Source organism: Prionailurus bengalensis, chromosome E2, assembly GCF_016509475.1.
Source record: "Prionailurus bengalensis isolate Pbe53 chromosome E2, Fcat_Pben_1.1_paternal_pri, whole genome shotgun sequence".
NCBI classification, from domain to species: domain Eukaryota; kingdom Metazoa; phylum Chordata; class Mammalia; order Carnivora; family Felidae; genus Prionailurus; species Prionailurus bengalensis.
Window position 1 is genome coordinate 47,199,213 of NC_057352.1, and position 21,038 is coordinate 47,220,250.

The window sequence follows — 21,038 nt, forward strand, 5'->3', positions numbered from 1 at the left end:
TGCAAGGCAGGTCTTCTGACAACAAATTCTCAGAGCTTTTCTTTGTCTGGAATATCAAATGCTGTATTAGAAAAACATCTTAAACTACAGATTTTAGATAACACTGTTGATGGTTCTAGATAAACTACCTGATTTCCTTGCTTTCCTTACCCCTCTTTATTCCTAGCTCCCCTTGAAGCCAAGTGCTTCATTTCCAAATTACAAAATGCCTTTAATCATTAACCAGTTTGGAAAATGAGAATTCATTAACCCTTTCCAGACTACTTAACTTCACAGCTTTGTTCCTCTTTTGTCCCAATTTTTAAGGAATGCCAGTGTGTCAAATTCAATGTAGGTGATCTGCTTAGAAGGACTCTAGTTTCGTCTGCTTTGAAGATTTGGTAGGGTGGGCTCAGTTATCACTACAGGTCTTTTTAGGAAGAGGTAACATGAGGGCATGGCAAGGCACTCTGTAAGACTAAGGCTATCTTTTGTTTGTAGTGATTAATAGTTCTATTGCTGTACATGAGCAGTTGAGACCATAAAAGGAATTGAGGGGTTTTCAAGTTAGGCAATATTTATTTCCCTAATTTACAGTTTAACATCTTTTATCTCTTGATGTCAAGATAAATAACTTTAGTAGAAGTGTATAGTAACCAAGCTTATCTCCATCAACTTTAGGAGACTGTTCTCCAACTGCCAGTCTTCTCTCATTCTACATGGAGTCCATCAAGAAAACTTGTCAGGTCCACCTCCAAAATATATCCCAAATGTGACTACTTTTCTTTACCTGTTGTGCTCCCGCTTAGGCCAAGATACTTTGTTCTCATATCTACACCTCTGTAATAAGCCTCTTACCTATCTCCTTGCTTTCATTCTTACCTCCTGAAAATCTGTTCTCAACACAATAGCTAGAATCATCCTTTTAAAATGAGTCAGATCATATCACTTCTCTGCTCAAAACCGTCTAATGGTTTGCCTTTGCACTTAGAACAGCTTCCCGTCTCTCCCATGGCATATAATGCCCTTCATTGTCTGGTCCCACCTCTCAATGCCCTCCATTTTACCCATCACTGATTCTGCTCCAAGCACACTGGCCTCCTTGCTTTTCCTTGAATACCAAGTATGTTCCATTTTATGGGCTTTATGCTTACTGGTTCCTCTGCCTGAATGAATGTTCTCTCAAATAGTCTCAGAGTTCGCATCATCTGTTTACACAAGCCTTTGCTCAAATTTATATCACAGAACACTTCTAAAGTAGGAACTCTCCCACTTTGCCCCCTTGCTGGTGTTGCTCTTTATCCCTAATAAATGAAGTGTAATATCAAGAATATAATTCAGGCTAAGTAAGGATTTTTAGCAGAAGTTTTTTCTGGTCATGTATGAAGCATATGTATACATTTTTAGTGTGCATTGTATACTTCTTAAGCAACTGGTTTACTACCTATTGTACATTATTAATTATATAACTGACAAAGTTACTGGAAAACTTAGGCAGTGACAAAAACGGTTATTAGCAAACTTTGTAACCTACCAATAGTAAATGTGTATCCCTACATTATAAATTCATTATTTATGATTTCATTCTGTTTCCACCTTGTTTTTCCATCTTTTGTTTCACTTTCAATTTATTTTCTAGTATTACGTAGTGTTTTTTTTTAAGCTGTGTTAAATTCTTTCTGGAACAAGGCAAGATATAAATAAATACATCTAGAAGTTACAACATTGTGACAGAAATGTAGGTTGATAGAAATGCCAAACAAAATTGGATAAGTTCTGTCTTTCATATGGCCAGCAGAAAAAAATGCATAGTGACATTAACAAATTTTAATATATAAACTTATGGAAGAGATTTAACTTTTTAGAGTAGAGAATATCTATGGGATAGTGTGTCCAGTGTATCTTTTCTAGAACTTTGTCCTTCCATTCTAATGTTTAACATATCTCTTGGTCCTAGATGTGCACTTCAGGAATAGCCAGCTATTTGTTAAGTTGGACACAGGTTCCCACCTACCTAGGCAGACTTAATATGCCCAGAAACAGATAAATAGCTCATTAGTTGGGCCAGTGAAAATCTTTGCTAAGAATTTTGGATTTGGGCCTGAAAGACTAAGATTAAAGCTGTGAAATGTTTACTCCCTAGCTCTAGACAGCCGTATTTTGCTTTATGTGGGAAAAGTCAGACTGCAGTGATATAGGGGATTAAGCTGGCCTGTGGAGATAGATGGGATCTGAGAAAGAATGTGTATAGATTCTAACTGTGCCTTGTCCTTCATTTTATATAATTCTTTCTCACACTCCATAAAGACACCCCAGTATTATTTTAGTAAATTCCTCATTTTGCTAAGCCAATTTGAGATAGTTTTGGTTATTTGTAACCAGAAGAGTCCCAACTGATTTAGGTAGTTATAGTTAAGGTGAGCAATATGAAATACATGTGGGTATAGAATCCATATCTTTCCCGACCTGAAACTGAGAGTCTGCCCAAAAATACAAAGCTCTTATTTCTAGAATTAAATTATGAAGATATACAAATTGGTGAGTAGTTAAGAATATGTAACAGTTTTCATTAAAGCAGTTTTCTTCAGGTTTAGACTATTTCAGATTTTTTGTTTAATATTCTTATTTCAAAATCTGATGCCTATTCTTTTGTAGGAGGCAATGAAGTCAGAACTAATAATAATATGAGGTTATATTTGGATTAAGAAGCCCTTGTAATAAAATGAACTTTCGTGTAATATACATCATTTCATGTGACTAAATGTTTGCCATGTCCCTAGGGACAAAGATTTTATCACTGGCAGAGTGTAGCAGCAAGAGCTTTCCTCTTCTCTTGCAATCAGCACTTTGTTTAATGTTTAAAAATATTTGGCAAACACAACAGAAGAAAGGTTGTAGGTGTTACCTTTAATTGGACTTTAAAAATTAATATGGTGAAACAGTATGCTTGGGTTTGCCCTTTTGCCATTGACCAGATAAAGAGAAGCCTGAGTACATATATGAGCTCTTATTTTGTTCTTAATGAAGGTAGAAATTATTTGTTCTAAATGGTACTGTGACTAGTTACATTTTTAAGTTGTGTGTGTGTATGTACACAATCTATGTTCAATAAAATATAATGACTTTATGTATAACAGAGGAATTAAATAAAAACAGGTGATCACAGACCACATATTTCTACTAATAATCTCAAAAATTTTCCCCCAACAAAGATGCTAGATGCAGGAAAACTGATTAATTTTGTTTGCATCTCCTAAGCCCATGGCAACTTCGAATGGATGTACAAATGAGACAGCAAAACAGAGAATACAAAGTAGTCATGATAACACACAAAGTGAAATTTTAATTTTTGACTTTTTGAATTAACTAAAAAGTGAAAGCACATATTTCTTGTAGCTTCAGAATTAGTTTGATGCGACAAGGTAAATGAGGGTCTTTCTTGATAAGAACTATGACTCTTGACTTCTCTCTGGTATTAATGTTCCAAGCCACCAGTTTATGTCACATCCAGCTCCATTAAGAAAGCTCTTCTACTCTTTAGGTACTGTTACGATTTCTATCAAGACAGAAAAAGTCTGGGTAATGAACTACTTTTTTCTAGTATATTGGGACTTAGATTCCTTTAGTGGGATCCAACATAATCCATGCAAAGATTGTTATCTGCTCGTCAGGGCTTTTCACCTAACTGAGGAATTGTTTATAATTCCTACTAAATTTGCATCTGGAAGCAGGAGCATCCATTGGGCCTAATGATAAAAGTATAGAGTTAGAATTCCAGCAGAACTGAGTACAAATCATTACTCCTTCCGTTAATAGTTATACATCCCTGAGAAAATTATTTAGCTTCTCAGTCTTGCTTTTCTTATCTACCACAAAAGGTTGTAATAAGATATTGTATTCAAGCTATTTTATACAATACCAGGCATTTTTAGTATCCCTAACATTGCTTAATTCCACCGTGTTCCATATCTCTATCTTCCTTGATCACGAATCCAAATACTAGCCCCTGTTGTAGTCCTTTTTTTTATCTTAAACTTTCATCCAAGTAATGCTCTGTGCTTGGTCTCATGATCTTTCAATGCTTTTCCTCCTCCACAACCTTTCCATTGTGCCCTGTGGAACTTGTCCTATGAGAAAAAAATTACCTTAGTTCTTCAGCCTTTTTATAAAGTTATTCTTGCACTGGTTTCACATTGGGAGCTACCTTAAGAATTTGATTACCCCTGGATCCCTCTTGAGTGGAAACTACTTTGTCTTCCTTGTTGTACATTCACATTTCTGGGATGTTGGTTGCTCAGTATTGTTCAGTTTCCTTTTTGCTGCTTATAATCCACCACTCCTCTATCTTCTGTAAAAAATGATCCCGTGACACAACTGTCTTTCAACAATCTGACTATCTTGCTTACTTGTGGTCAACTACCAATCTCCAAATTACTTTTCTATTTTAAATAAGGGCTTATACCAGGTTGATGGTCTTTTTCCCTATTTTTGTATTATTTTGTTGTTCTAGATGCCATCGATATACTCATTGGAGATGTCTTATCTGATAACATAATCACATAGTTTCCTGACATCCTTAACTTCAGTTACCTTCTGTGTCTTGATGACTCCATCCCTGAAATCTCATCTGCTATTGTACAGTGTATGGAGATATTGTACAAATCAGCCAGTGAATTATTTCCTACATGTATTCCATCTCAGTCCACCCACATGAAAGCCGTTATACTGCTATAGCATGCCAAAAAACACTGACTACTAATTTTGTCCTTTTTGACAGCCGGTTGTGAGTGAATCAACCCCAGAATCTCACCCTCAGATGTACTTTCGGGGACCACTTCTGTCACCACTTCTCTGAGGTGAGAAGAGAAGCACCTCAAGAGCGCAGAGCTTAAGAAAGATTCGTGTGCAGTGACTTATTAAGAGAGTACTCTTCAAAAGAAAGGAAAGCAGGAAAGGGCAGAGGAAGAAGATAGGCAAAGATGTGATCTCAAAAGAAGTCTAGCCTAAGCTTGATCCCATAGGGAGATCTGGAACGTGAATGGTACCACAGAATTATTCCTTTTATGGGACAGTCCCTCTGCGAGACCAAAATGGAATGGCTTGGCTTTTGTAACCTTGTATTTGTTACTTAACTGTGTGGGCCTCCTAAGTTGGTTGATTCTTATAACCCAGATATTATTGGGCAAAGAGACTCAATGACAGGAGTTCCAATTTTAATTAGGTTCCTAGTGTTCCATTGTAGGATTGCACTTGTATTGGTTTCCAATTTTTTTCTATGGTAAACCAAATGTTTACAATATAAATCATTCTTTAAATAATGGAGCACATGTAATTTTTTTAAAGCAATAACAGTTGGCAAATATGAAAAAACCCTAGATCATCAGCTTTTTACTGTGTAATGCCTCTACAGTTAAGGATAATTGAGTTAAACTTTGGTTTAAAAGAAAGAAATCTGTTGAAGTTGTGTGGATCTAGAGATGAGAAATAGATATTAAGATGGAATCAAATATGTAAGGAAAATCTTGATAACTAAAAAAGTAGAAGTTTAAATTTGTTAGAGAATAAATATAGTTCTTATGTTTAGGTAGCACATGAATTTTCTAATCCCTTAATTAATATATTGAAATGTAAGGCTTGGCTAAAAAGTAGGTTGAGGGATCCTCTTATTGGCTCAAGTATGTGAAATCAGACCTATATGCCATAATTAGGCCATAATAAGTAATATAAGAATGTGTATATACTCATAAATGAAAAGGAGGCAGCACAAAAGAAAAAAAATACTCTCCAAAAATAATTAAGTTAAGGGAGATGGTTTATAAAAAGAAGAAAAGAAAGTTGTATGTAAAGCTAACACTATGGAAAATTGAAATAAAAATTGTATGCTTTCTTCCAAGATTATTGAGGATGTATCATAAGGTATCTCTGTGGAAAAGTGAAATACTTAGAAAAAAGTATTTTGAAAAACAATACCTCTTACCTATATGGATGTATATATGATTATATAAACAGAAAAGATCATCTCTTTCCATAAAATTCACAGAAGCTCTTATCCCTAAGGGAGAGAAAAAAAGCTGTATTTAAGGAGCTATTAACGTTACTGGTAGTGACTTTTTTTAAATCTGGGTAGTGGGTTGTGTATGTTATTTCTAATATTATGTTTTCAGAACACACCTTTAGAAGTCTAATGTGTTTCTACATAAAGATATAATTAAAAATAGGTTTGGTTTCAATACAACAAAATAATTTTAAATAACCAATAAATTAAAAAGAAATCATAGTTATAAATGTAAAGGAGGAACAAAATAGTGTTGCCCAGCTTATCTGAACCATGAACTGGTTCAGCTTACCAATTCCAAAATATTTAAAATAGAAGCATTCTAAGTTAATTTATAATTTAATATAACAGGCTATTGTCTGGTAAATCAGCATCTAAAATTTAAACTCATTGCACAACAGAATTTGGAATAAGAAATATTTGATAATTTTATATTACGGACATGAGAACATCATACTGAGGCTTCCATGATGTTCGACCACATTTAGGAAATGTAGAAATGGTGGAAGGGAGAAAAGTGGTTGCAAAAGCATTGTCAATCTTGAGATAAATGGTCATAAAGGTATTTAGCATTAATATTAAAAAAAAAAAAAAGCATTGACCCTGAGCATGATTCTGTTAGTCCACCATCAACCACTCCTAAAATAATGAAATAAATACCAAGTGGCAAAAAAGTGGTATATTCTTAAGACTATAGCAAGACTATGGGGCGCCTGGGTGGCGCAGTCGGTTAAGCGTCCGACTTCAGCCAGGTCACGATCTCGCGGTCCGGGAGTTCGAGCCCCGCGTCAGGCTCTGGGCTGATGGCTCAGAGCCTGGAGCCTGTTTCTGATTCTGTGTCTCCCTCTCTCTCTGCCCCTCCCCCGTTCATGCTCTGTCTCTCTCTGTCCCAAAAATAAATAAACGTTGAAAAAATAAGTAAATAAAAATAAATAAATAAAAAAGACTATAGCAAGACTATAAACATTAAGCTGCTTTAGAGTTTTAAAAAATGAACAAATCATTGTAGAAGAACTTCATTAATGATTTATAAGAGAGGATACACATCACGTTAATTAAATTCACAGATGATACTAAATTGAATAGTGTTGACAAAACCAGTGAGGGCAGATAAAAGGGACCTAAAGTGGTTAGAAATATGGGCAGGAAATGAAATGTGATTCAACCTGGAAAAATGTAGCTGATACATCTGGGAAAAAATAATCAGAAACACAGCCATTCAATTGGCAGGATATATAGTACTTGGAAGGCAGTAATACCCAGAGACTTTGAGATGATAGTGGGTCGCAAATTATATATGATCTTGTAATGGAATATGAGCGTAAAATCAGTCAATGAGATTTTAGTCTGTATATGCAAAAGCTTCATGTCATATGGCTGGAAGATAAAAGTTACTTAAATTGTACTGCTGAGATCACAACACGAATACCAGTTTAAGTCATAAATGCCTCAATATGTAAATTGAGTAGTACTCAAACTAGAAAATAAATGCATAATGGGATTTAGACTCCAAATTAAATTTGAAGGAAAGATTAAAATAACAAAAAATATATTTGTCCATCTCTAAGTCCACTTATGATAACATTTGAAAAATATTTGAATAATGTAAACATCATGGAATCCAAGTCAATTTTAAGGGTAGAATAAGGAGTGTATAGTCAAGTAATGGGATGAAATTAAGTAACAGAAACTTAAGACTGAATCTGGGAATTGTTTCCTGACAGTGAAATCTATTAGTCTCTGGAATGGATTCCCTAGAGGAGTGAGGGGAAGTTCCATTGCTCTAGTCATTGGACTAGATCAAGGCTTGGACAACACGTTATTTTTAGAAAAAGAAAAAAAAAGGCAAAAACTAATTTGACCATTCTGCATTGGCAGGGATGCACACAATAGCATTGCTGGGTCTCATCTAATTGTTGTAGATGGTCTCAGACTTTCCGGACATATCCTGTAATTTTTTAATGAATGATTTCTAAAAGACCAAATTTATATTTTCCAGCTCATGGACTTCAGTTTCCTGGATTTTTTTTTCTTCCAAGTCCTAGGAATGCTAGAAAGAAAATACCCCTCCTTTTCCCTGTTGATGAGATATGGCCTTAAATATTCCAAGCCTTTTGGATCAAATCAGATGAGGTAGCTGAAGTCTCACTTACACCAGTGCATTGAAAACATATTTTTACTGCAGTTTTGCAACCACAACTATGCAATATATAAAAATTCATTCACTTCCTTTTCTAGGTTAATCCACAGAGAGATTTTTACCAGATGGTGTCCTGGAGGTACTATTTACTTTTAGCAAAGCAATATAACTGAGTTCGAAAAATATAAAGTATGCATTTCATCCCAACATTAAAACATTCTGTCAATTGTACTCTTAAATTATCTAGGCTAAAGTTTGTCTGTAACTTTATTCTGTGTCATAGCTGACTGAAATGAATGTGGAAGAATACTTGTAAATGACAATTGATTTTAACCCAAAGCGTGATTCTTCCAAGCAAGACAAATTAAAATTAGATTTTGTGCCAGACTTTAAGAGGTAAATTTTACATACATGTATACTTGTTTTAAGGTATATTACACACACACACACACACACACACGCACACGTGTGCTCACGCACACACCACACTATATTTCACAACATTAGTCCTTATTATTTCTGTGGAAAAAAGTAAAGAAAATAGGGGCTCCTGTTCTCAAAGTGCTTAACAGCCTAGCTGGAAAGAAATATTTAAAAAGCAAATATAGGCAGTGCAGATATATGTAAGTTATTTAATAAAAGCATTTAGATGGAATTATACAAATTATGTAGAAAATGACAGATTTTATTCTGTGGATTAGAGAATCTGTTGAGTTCTAATAAGAAATAAGCTGGTGAAATGAGACTAAAGTTGTAATAGAGAGTGTATTAGGGTTCTCTAGAGAAACAGAATCAGTAGGATGGAGATTTGTTAGGTAGATAGATCAATAGATAGATCGATAGACTGATCGATAGGTATAAATCAGTCTATGTTTATTGTGATGATAGAGGTTGGCAAGTCTAAAATCTACAGGTCTGTTGTTCCAATTCAAAGGCTTTCAAGCAGAAAGGCCCAGTATTACTACAGATTGAAGGCCATCAGGCAGGAGAATTCTGTTTTCCTTTGGGGGAGAATCAGCCTTCTATTCCATCCAGACCTTCAACTGATTAGATGAGGGTCACCCATTTTGGAGTGCAGTCTGCCGTACTCTGTGTACTGATTTAAATGTTAATCTCATCTAAAAACATCTCATAGAGGGGCGCCTGGGTGGCGCAGTCGGTTGGGCGTCCGACTTCAGCCAGGTCATGATCTCGCGGTCCGTGAGTTCGAGCCCCGCGTCGGGCTCTGGGCTGATGGCTCGGAGCCTGGAGCCTGTTTCCGATTCTGTGTCTCCCTCTCTCTCTGCCCCTCCCCCATTCATGCTCTGTCTCTCTCTGTCCCAAAAATAAATAAACGTTGAAAAAAAAAAATTTTTTTAATAAAAAAAAAAAAAAACCATCTCATAGAAACACCCAGAATGTTTGACCAAATAATCTGGGTACCACATGGTCCAGTCAAGTTGACATGTAAAATTAACTGTCACAGAGAGTGAGAGGAATTTGAGTTTTAGAGAACAATTGTAAGTCTTTGAATAGGAAAATAACATGATAGATAGCACTTGAGAACTATTCTAATAGTTCTCAATAGTTCTCAATAGATAAATAGCACTTGAGAACTATTCTAATAGCACTAAATAGAAAAGACGAGAGAAGCCGACTTGATTCTAGAGAAGTTGGTAGCTTTGGATAAAGAAAGGAAGGAGAAGATCCAAAAGACATTTCTAAAGGGGAAAGGATCACACCTTGTTCATGAACTATGAATGTAAAGGGAATCTACTAATTCGTACTTAAAGATATCAGTCTGGTGATTTAGAATTAAGTAGAAATGGGGACATTGAAAAGATTATTTATGCTTTATTTCATTACCAAAAAAGATTTCTTTTGTACACTCCTGAAAGAACAATTTTGAAAACCACAATTTTGTTCCTCTTCACCCTTAAATATATAAAAAAATATTTTTTGAGAAAAATAAGTGATCACTTCTGATTTTGGTATAATTAAAGTGTAATGTAATATGTCATATACAATTAAATAATATAATAGATTTTAGGTGTTAATAAGCCATCCAAGTAGAAGCAACATGAATTACGTAAGTACATGAGAGTCCAACACTGCCCTTTTTTTCTTAAGTAAGCAGTATTGCTCCAGGAATGCAGCAATCACTTTCTATCACAGAACTAGGGCACCTGCCTTTTAGTTTGGGGATATTTACATTTTTTTGTTTTTGTTACAAACAAAATTCGAAAGTCCCTATAGGTAAGAAAAAAAACACATAAATTAGAGGTAAATCTTGACTTTAGAATCATGCACACTTTTAAACAACATGCCCTTAATCTCAGATGCAAAACTCATATTTGCTAAATAGATATCGTATGTTTGTATGTTACTAACATAAAATACTTCTGAGTTATTATTACAGGCTAATAGCCTGTCGGGTAGCAAACACTTCAACTCGCAGAGTTTTTACTTTGTTGTAGTTATTCAATTATTTGTGCTGCTTTTTGCAGGAACTTGTAAATTCTTCTTCCCCAAACCCTGCACGTTCCTTAGATGCCAATACTGAAGAAAGTGCAGGAATCTGAGTGGTAGAGGTCTGAATCTCCGGCTTCAACCAGACCAGATTATTTTTGTTGTATTGAGTTTCTAAAAAAAAAAAAAATTTCTTTTGTCCATTCCTGAAAAAACAATTTGAAAATCACAATTTTATTTCATTTTACTCTTAAATATATTAGAAGTATTTCTATATTTGACAGAAATATTTGTCAAAGAATATGCATAAAGGTAAAGCTATATTCTAGATATTTTATAACCTGTATATAGCTCTTGGGAATAGACCCCTTTTAATAACATAAAACCATGATTCCACTTTTTTAAACAGAATTATTGAAATAACATTCTCACACCATTCAGTTCACCCATGTAAGGTGTACAGTTCCATGGTTTTGATTATAATCACAGTTATGGAATTATCACCATAATCAATCTTAGGACATTTACATCAGCCCAGAAAAAAATCCACTCCCCATTTACCCCTAACTCTGCCAGCCATCTACTTTTTGTCTCTATGGATTTATCTATTCTGGACATTTCATATAAAAGGAATCATATAATATGTAGTCTTTTGTGACTGGCTTCTTTCACAAAACATCATGTTTTTGTGGTTCATCCATGTTGTACCATGCAGTACTCCATTCCTTTTTATTCTTGAATAATATTCCATTGTGTGTATATTACCACATTTTATTTTTATGACATAATTTTCACACATTAAACTTGCATTCCAGGTTTTAGAAACACATGTATGAGGGCAGATTACATGTAAACCATGCAAAATTTTCAGTTGATTCAGAAATGATATGTTAAACATTGTAAGAAAGGCCGAAAGAAAGTTAAATGATCACTATCTTAAGAATACTGTTTTATGGTTTACTAAGTTCCTTCCCATATTTTCTAATATTCTAACTTTAGTATTCTTTGGATAAGCCTCTTGTTGTTAATCCCAAAAAATTAGGACTTTATGCAAGTTATATAACCTTTCTGGGACTCAATTTACTTATCTGAAAAACGAGAATGATAAAAATAGAAAAGTATAAATGAAATAATATGTACAGAGTGTTTAAATGAGACCTGAAACATAGTTATTTCTCAATTTAGTACTCTAAGATCAGAAAACTAATTTATTGCCTCCCAGGAACATGCTTTATAATATAGCCACTAGCCACATTTTAGATGCTCAGTAGCCACAAATGACTAATGTCTATTGTATTGGACAGCACAGATAATATTTGTGTCATCATAGAAAGTTCTATTTAACAACACTGCTATAGGAACTTAAAATGCAGAATTATGGATAGGACGTGTACATGGCTACCAAACAAGGAAGAAAATTTCAAGGGAATGATTTTGACAGTATCACATATCCTCACAGTGGGTTGGGATGTCTTCCTTCTGTAACAGACAAAGCCTGTGGATAAGATGCTACTTGAGCCAGACCTTGAAGTATAGGAACACAGAAAGGAAGGGGATTATTTAGTAGTATCAGATTCATTGTGTATATATACCAAAGCATGAGGCATTTAAATGAAGAAAAGGATTAATGGAAGAGTAATGAAAATAGTATTAAGGAATTAAGGATTATAGAAGATTTTTTCCTTGTGTAAAGTGTTTTGTGCTTTCTGTCAACACTGGAAGTCATCAGATTTTGAGAAGGGAAAGGATGTTAAGTTCTATATGACAAAATGGTTAGGGTGGATCACAGTCCAGAAGAATTATTGAGATGTTGCTACAGGCCAAGTTCGGACAGTCAGCAGCCTGAATTATAATAATGACACAAGAACACAAAGGAAGGTTTGAAAGAATACAAAAGAAGAACAATGATTGGTTGGAATAGGGGAGACTTGATGAATGACTGGGTTTAGAGAATGAGGAACCAAGAAACTAAAAAGATCTGAAGTGTGGAGCCTATAAGAACAAGAAATAAGATGCCACTTTATTTTTTTTTAATTTTTTTTTAGAGAGAGCATGAGAGTTGGGGAGAGGGGCGGAGGGAGAGAGAATCTTAAGCAGGCTCCATGCTCAGCACGGAGCCCAAGTGGGATTTGATTCCGCGACTCTGGGATCATGAGCTGAGCTGTAATCAAGAGCCAGACGCTCAACCAACTGAGTCACCCAGGTGCCCCAAGATGGGCACTTTCGAGTAAAATATGTTAATTTCAATTTTATACCAAAAAGGAAAAATTTAGACCTGGGAATAATTTGTTTCTGTCTCAAAGATTAAACTAACTCATTTTCAAAGATGATGGTCTAGTTTTAAAAGAACTAGTATTATTTGAATGCCTTTTATGTAGCAGGCACCATATGGAGTGGTAATATACTTTATCCTTTTTAACACTAACTTATAACAGGGGCGCCTGGGTGGCTCAGTTGGTTGAGCATCCGACTTCAACTCGGGTCATGATCTCGCGGTTTGTGGGTTCAAGCCCGCATCGGGCTCTGTGCTGACAGCTCGGAGCCTGGAGCCTGCTTTGGATTCTGTGTCTCCCTGTCTCTGACCTTCCCTCCCTCTCTCTCTCTCTCTCAAAAAAAAAAAAAAAAAAAAAGAAAAAACAAAACTTTAACACTCACATATATATAACTGTTTAAGGTAGGAGTATAGTAATTATCCATATTTTATAGAAGAGAACATTGACATTGAGAGAGGTTAGTGGGAAGGAACCCACTACTTGTTAGAATCTTCCTATTATTTTTTTGTTGGTGCAATTCTAATTGTTAAAAATTCTTCTTGAAATTTGTTTCTCTGTAACTTTACCATCAGGTCTGCTTCGGCTCTGTGAAGTAACCAAACAGTGCCATATCCTCTTCCCTCTTCTAAGCCCTCCCTCCCATTCCTTTGCCCCAGCCCAGAAAGGTCTTCACATATTTTAGGACTGTTATGTCTTTTCTTTCATCATATCTTTTTTTTTAATGTTTGTTTATTTTTGAGAGAGAGAGCGCGTTCGCGCGCACACACACACGCACACGGGGGAGGGGCAGAGAGAGATGGAAACACAGAATTCAAAGCAGACTCCATTCTCCGAGCTGTAAGCCCAGAGCCCGAAATGGGGCTCAAACCCATGAACAATGAGATCATGAACTGAGCCGCCCAGGTGCCCCAATCTTTCATTATATCTTCTGATGATTAAGCATCCTAACTTCAACATTTCTTCTTAAAATCTGGGTCTTGTACCATTCATCTTTCTTATTCCCTTCTTTGGATTCACTCTTGTTGGTCACTGCCTCTCCTGAAAATGGGCCCTGAATAAGTCATGGTATTCCTGGTATGGTTTGATCAATGTAAAATTCAGGACAACTATTTCTACTACATATACAGGCATTTTATGTGTTGATGTGTTGGTGACTAAGGGGCGTATCAAATGAAATTTTGAACCAGAATCAGAAATTTAGCATTGGTACTCTTTTGTTCACTAAGTATTTATTTCATACCTACCATATGGCAGATACTTTTTAGGTGCTCAGAACTAAAGATAGAATTTTAGTGGTAATTGACCTTAGAGAGAGATAAAAATTGACTATATATGCATATATCTTTATATATCTTTAAGGGAAAATAGTAAACCAGGGACACAGATTGTTTTTCAATGACTTTCTCTGATAAGAGGGAGCTAGGGAAAAGGAGTGAGAGAAGGATGCTGAGTATCTAAATGAAGCAAAGAAAGAAGAGAATTTCAAGAAGGGGTAAATGGTTAACAGTGTCTGGAACTTCATAAAGGCAAGGGAAATCTGAGAAAATAAAGAGATTCTTGATTACTTTTTGTTTAATGAGAGTGATTCAAGCTTTTAAGAGATTAAAGTTTTAGTGTTAAGAAGAGAGAAGTAGAAATCTTATGAACAGAAAAAGAGAGTAGGCTAAAGAAGATAGTAAGAGACGCATATAGATATTTTTTAGGTAATTTTTAGAATTATCCAAGTTTACTCTGTTGTTTACATGAAAAATCAAACAAGTGATAATCCAGAAAATTCTTTAAAAGTAGCAGGATGAGGAGAGACTGTCCCCCTCAAATGTTAAACATAGTATAAAGGTAAGTTGATCTAAATAGTGTGGTAAGAACACATGAAACAGTAGAGCAATTGATTAAATAGAAAGTACAGAAGTGGACAAAAATACATAGGAAATTTAACATAAAATAAAAAGGTGGTATTTTGAATTAGTGTGAGAAAACTGGATTATTCAATAATAAATGATGTGACAAAGGTTAGCCATTTGTATACATACAAAATGTTGGATTCTTACCTCACACCTCACACCTTACAACAAAATTTTCAAATGGCGCAAAGATTTAATCTTGAAAAATGAAAACATAAAAGTACTAGAAAAAAAACTGGGATTTTTTTTTAATTTTTTTTTTCAACGTTTATTAATTTTTGGGACAGAGAGAGACAGAGCATGAACAGGGGAGGGGCAGAGAGAGAGGGAGACACAGAATCGGAAACAGGCTCCAGGCTCTGAGCCATCAGCCCAGAGCCCGACGCGGGGCTCGAACTCACGGACCGCGAGATCGTGACCTGGTTGAAGTCGGACGCTTAACCGACTGCGCCACCCAGGCGCCCCTGGGATTTTTTTTTTTTAATTACAGAGGTAAAAAGGACACAAACCTCAAAGTCATAATGGAAAAGATTAATTAATTTAATTAAACAAAAAATAAAAGAGTGGTGCCTGTGTGACTCAGTCAGTTAAGCATCTGACTTTGGTTCAGGTCATGATCTCATGGCTTGTGGATTTGAGCCCTGCATCAGTCTCTGTGCTGACATTGTGGAGCCTGCTTTGGATTCTCTCTCACTCTCTCTCTCTCTCCCCCCCCCACCCCCCACTCATGCCCACACTCACTCACTCTCTCTCTCTCAAAAATAAATAAATAAACTTAAAGAAAATAAAAGACAAAATTTCATGATTAAATAAGAACACCATAAGCAGAGTAAAAAGACCAACTATAAACTGGGGGAATGTATTTATAATTTTGTATTACAGATAAAAAATAATGTTAATATGGAAGGAGCTCTTATAATCAATAAGAGAAATACCAACCATCTGAAGAATATACATAAATACTGAGAAAGGAAATATAGTGACTCCTAAAATCCTGTACTGATGCTGTTTTTCTTAGAAGAGAATTTTGAATTAAAACTACACTGAGATACTATATCTCACTTATTAGATAGGCAATGGTAAAAGTATTGATAGCATTGACAGGTGGTGAGGAGGAAAGGCATTCTCATAAATGGAAGTCAAAGTGGGTAAAACATCAAGAAAGCAACTTGTTAGTAATTCCCCAAACTGTACATGTGCTTGCTGACCCAGGAATTCTACTTTCAGGAATTTATCCCAAAGACAGACGTACCCACACATGAAAGGTTCTAAGAAGCATCCTAGCAGCATTGCCTGTAAATACCAAGAGTGTAAATAAGATAAGTGTCCACCAGGAGAAGACTGTTTAAAGACACTCTGATTAAAGCCTGTGTATAGTTTATAAGTAAGGAAGTATATTTATCATTATAACAAAGAAGTCATGGTGATTCCAGTGTGATTTTCCCTAGCATGTTAATGCTTTGCACCAAGTAACAGTGGCTCCAAGTGCTTTTTTTGTGCTGTGCTACCTAGTCTATTGATAATGACTTCAGCTTGAACATTTCCTCTAACCAGCTCTGATTATTGAGGGGCCTACAGGCTGGAAACTGGGAAGAAGAATGTCTTAGTTTAGGTTTCCCAGGAAAGACTGTCAGATAAGGATCTAGGTACTTTATTTTGGAGGTGATCCCAAGAAACACTGCTAGATGGTGCTGAAAGAAAAGAACAGGTCACTAGTCAATAAAGGATGCAATATCAAGTTAGGAGTCCTGTGTATAAATTCTGTCTAACAGGGGAATATAGATGCTTGAGTTATCCTACTCAGATACAGGGTAGATTCGCACTGAATCCAATCAGTCTTTGGTTGACAGCTTGTACTTGTTTTTGTTTTTAATCCCCCTGCCCCTCCAGCCTGCTGCACACAAAGGCAGAGTGGCTTAGGAGAAAGTCCTTAGGCTGTACTAAGCCCCCTGTTACAAGCAAGGAGAGGAGTTGTGTGTGGGGAGGAAGGGGCAGGAAGGCAAGAAAGAGGGATAATATCCACTCTGTAGGCTGCAAGATGGAATGAAATCTGCTTACTATAGGCTGCGAGAGATAACCAAGGCCAAAAGGACATGGACAGGGAGTTTGCTTAGTCTCCAAGTCTGCAAGCTCTCTTTCTTCAGGATAATTTTCCAACAGTATTTTTCTCAGCAGCCTGATTTTGCAGAAACACAGGTATTTCAGAACTGTTGTAGCATAAATACCTGTATTTGTTGTAGTCATGCTGCTTAAATGAAAGATGGGACTGCCTAGTTCAGGCAGAAGTGCCTGTGCAATGCAGCTGTTTAAAAGGTTTTTAGATGGATCAGCCCTGTATCAACTACTGGAAACATTTCTGAGATAAATGAAGCACACACATACCATGGAATAAAATAGTGTGAAGAATGTGTTTAAAAGACAGCTACTCTCCAAAAATTTGTGCTACCCTTTGTAAATTTGGGTAGGTGCCAAGCCAGGGACTATATTTCCCAGCCTCCCTTGCATCTAAAAGGACCATGGGACTGTTATTTCCAGGGGAATATGTGCAGAGTGACCTGCTGACTTACGGGCAAGGTAGTTGAAAAACAGGACTTCTCTCTTATTTTTCCTCATTTGCTGCTGAAGTAAAGACTGACGCCCTGGGCTATGGCAGAACTTGGGCTCTTGAAGCACACATGGAAGGCTGCCTGCCCAGTGAATGTAGGACTGTCATGTGTATGCAAATCAACCTTTGATTTTGCTAAATCACTGAGATTTCAGGGTTTAATTATTACAGCAGCTAACATTACCTTATCTAAACAGTATATTGATACTTGAACGTTCTATAAAATTGAATATATAAATATATGCTTCCATATGTACAGAATGTGATTGAAAGAATACCTAAGAAACTAGGACTGGTGGTTCATTCTGGGGGTGAATGATGTTTAAGTTCAGCGTATGAAGGAGAGTTACTTTTCATATTCTACTTTATATCATATTGTTTATATGGAGTATCTTGCCAAAAAATAAGGATAAACATTTGAACTTAGGAGAGAATGGTGAGAATATTAAGGATACTGGAGGAATAGGGAGGTTTTGAAGAAATAAGTTCCTAGATGTATAAAGTAGAAAACTGAGTCAAAGGTGTATAAGTTGACAGCTTGAAAAAAACTTGTAAATGTGTAAGTCATTGGGGCGCCTGGGTGGCGCAGTCGGTTAAGCGTCCGACTTCAGCCAGGTCACGATCTCGCGGCCCGTGAGTTCGAGCCCCGTGTCAGGCTCTGGGCTGATGGCTCAGAGCCTGGAGCCTGTTTCCGATTCTGTGTCTCCCTCTCTCTCTGCCCCTCCCCCGTTCATGCTCTGTCTCTCTCTGTCCCAAAAATAAATAAATGTTGAAAAAAAAAATTTTTTTTAAATGTGTAAGTCATTAATAATTACTCATCATCTGATGTGGAAATAGCAAAAATAGCAGTTTATGTTTCTAATAACAAAAATACAAGTGAAAACTATACTGAGACACAATTTCTCACCTATCAGATGGACAAAAAAAACAAAAGTTTGATAACTCTTTCAGTTGGCAAGGCTGTGGGGAAACAAGTATTCTCATGTATCAATCAGGAGAGAAAGAAGAATCTGGTAAAATGTTCCCAACATAACCTTTGATCCAGCAATTCCCCTTCTGATAATGTGTCCTACAGGTAAACCTGCAGAGGTACAAACTGGCAAAATATACAAGGTTATTTTTTGTAGCATTGTTGGAGGAATACCAAACTGGAAATGACTCAATGGTCCAATAATAAGAGATTAGTTGAATAAACAATGCAGCACACACACATGAAAATAAAGTTCTATATGCCAGTATGGAGATATCTCCATGACCTATTAAGATGGCGGTGGGGGAAAGGGAGGGACAAAGTATAGACGAATGTGTATTACATGTTCCTTTTTATAGAAAGAGTGGAGAAACAATTTATACATACATATTTGTATTTCCTTATATTCTTGAGAAGAAACTAGAAAGATAAACAATCAACTAATAATAAGATGGTTACCTATAAGGGATGACTTGACAAGAAATGTGGAAATGTGAACAGTGAGAATGATATTTCTCAGTTAATATTTTTATATAGGATTGACTGTTTAAAATTTTTCATTACAGACATTGTAGACAAGAGAAAGTAGAATAATGAACCTTCATACTTATCACCCAACTCCAATATTTATAGATGGCCCATCTTATTTCACTTATAACCCCATATTCCTATCCCTTCACTAGGTTATTTTAAAGCCAGTGTCAGACATATTTAATTTGTAAATATGTATATATATTTCAGTGTGTATCTTTAACATATAGGAACTATTTAAAAAAAACATTGTTACACTAAAAATTATAATTCCTTATATCTAAAGGAAATTGAAAGAACAACTAGAGTACATTTTTATAAACATTACCTTATATTCCAGCTGCCCTATTTTATTCTCTGCCTACTGAATCTGAATTTATTGTAGGGCTTTGTAGTATAATTTGTTGATAAATTTCCATTTAGAAATAATTTTAATCTCAGAGTAGAGCTGTAAAAATATTACAAAGAGTTTCTATATTCTCTTCATCCATATAACCAAATTGTTAACATTTTACTGCTTCTGCTTTGCACCATTCCCTTTCTCTATATGAATTATGTGCATCTATTTATGTATATGTAAGTTTTTTGAACCATGTGAGAGTATGCAGATATAATGTCTCTACCCCCAAAATACCTCAGTTTGTATTTCCTAGAATATCTTGATACAAAGACACAGGGGAAACTAACAATGGATAATAAATATAATTATTATTTAATCTACAAACCTGATTCTTATTATGCCTATTTTTCCTTGTAATAGCCTTTATAGCAGATAAAATAATATTTTTTCTGAATCAGGATTCAATTCAGGATCATAAAGTGCAATTTTTGTCCTCTTAGTCTCATTTAATTTGGAATTGTTTCTCTGTCATGTGTTTGACATTTTTTAATGAGTATAGGCAGGATATTTTAAAGGATAGCCCTCATTTGGGTTTGCCTGGTGTTTTCTCATGAGTAGATTCAGGTTATGAATTTTTGGCAAAGATATTACAAAAGTGAGGTACGTTTCTCAGTGCCTTGTCTTGGGAGGCATTTGATGTCTTTTCATCTCATTACTGTTAATGTTATCTTTGATTATTTGGTTTAGGTGGTAGTTGGTAGATTTCTCCACTGTAAAGTTACTATTTTCTCCCATGTAATTAATGAGAATTTGTGGGGAGATGATTTGAGGCCAGAGAGATCTCCTTTCCTCATCAACTTTCACTTACACTTACTGGTGATTTTTGCCTGAATCTCTTATTGCTGTGCTATTTGCCAAGTAGTGACATTTTAACTCTCTTATTCCTTCTACATTTATTAGTTGGTGTTCTATTCTAAGGAAAAACTTATCTCCAACATAAGAATAAATTTATATCAATTAATATGGACTTGGATTTCTCATTATTAGAACCTCTTCAGGCTGGCTTTTGTGTCTCTTTCAGTGTCTGTAGCATTTTTTTTTTAAATCACTTCCTTGCTTGCTGATATAACAAGACATTCCAGGCTCATCTTATATATTTCTTCCCTCAGTCTTAAAATAAGCCATTCTCCAAGGAAACGGTTTCTTTTAATACTTAAAATCAAGATCTGCAGACTTAGCATGTTAATTATTTCAAGATTTTCAATTCTTCTGGGCCCAATGTTGACTTTTGAATCATGTAAGTGTATTATCTTTTTAAAAATTATAATTTAAAAATTTAGACCTCAAATACACCTGAAATCACAAATTGATTGTAATATACCATTAGGAAGAGTATTTATTTTTTTTTAACTTTTTAAACTATAATTTTATTTTTTTTCAATATATGAAGTTTATTGTCAAATGGGTTTCCATACAACACCCAGTGCTCATCCCAAAAGGTGCCCTCCTCAATACCCATCACCCACCCTCACCTCCCTCCCACCCCCCATCAACCCTCAGTTTGTTCTCAGGTTTTAAGAGTCTCTTGTGCTTTGGCTCTCTTCCACTCTAACCTCTTTTTTTTTTTTTTCCCCTTCCCCTCCACCATGGGTTTCTGTTAAGTTTCTCAGGATCCACATAAGAGTGAAACCATATGGTATCTGTCTTTCTCTGTATGGCTTATTTCACTTAGCATCACACTCTCCAGTTCCATCCACGTTGCTACAAAGGCCATATTTCATTCTTTCTCATTGCCA

The 21,038-nt window shown here is 35.5% G+C and overlaps 1 long non-coding RNA gene across 1 annotated transcript in view; it reads left to right on the forward strand.

The window, feature by feature from the left end:
* LOC122494410 overlaps positions 1-21,038 on the forward strand; it is a 209,852-nt gene that overhangs the window by 79,117 nt on the left and 109,697 nt on the right. The gene's annotated exons all lie outside the window — the stretch shown is intronic.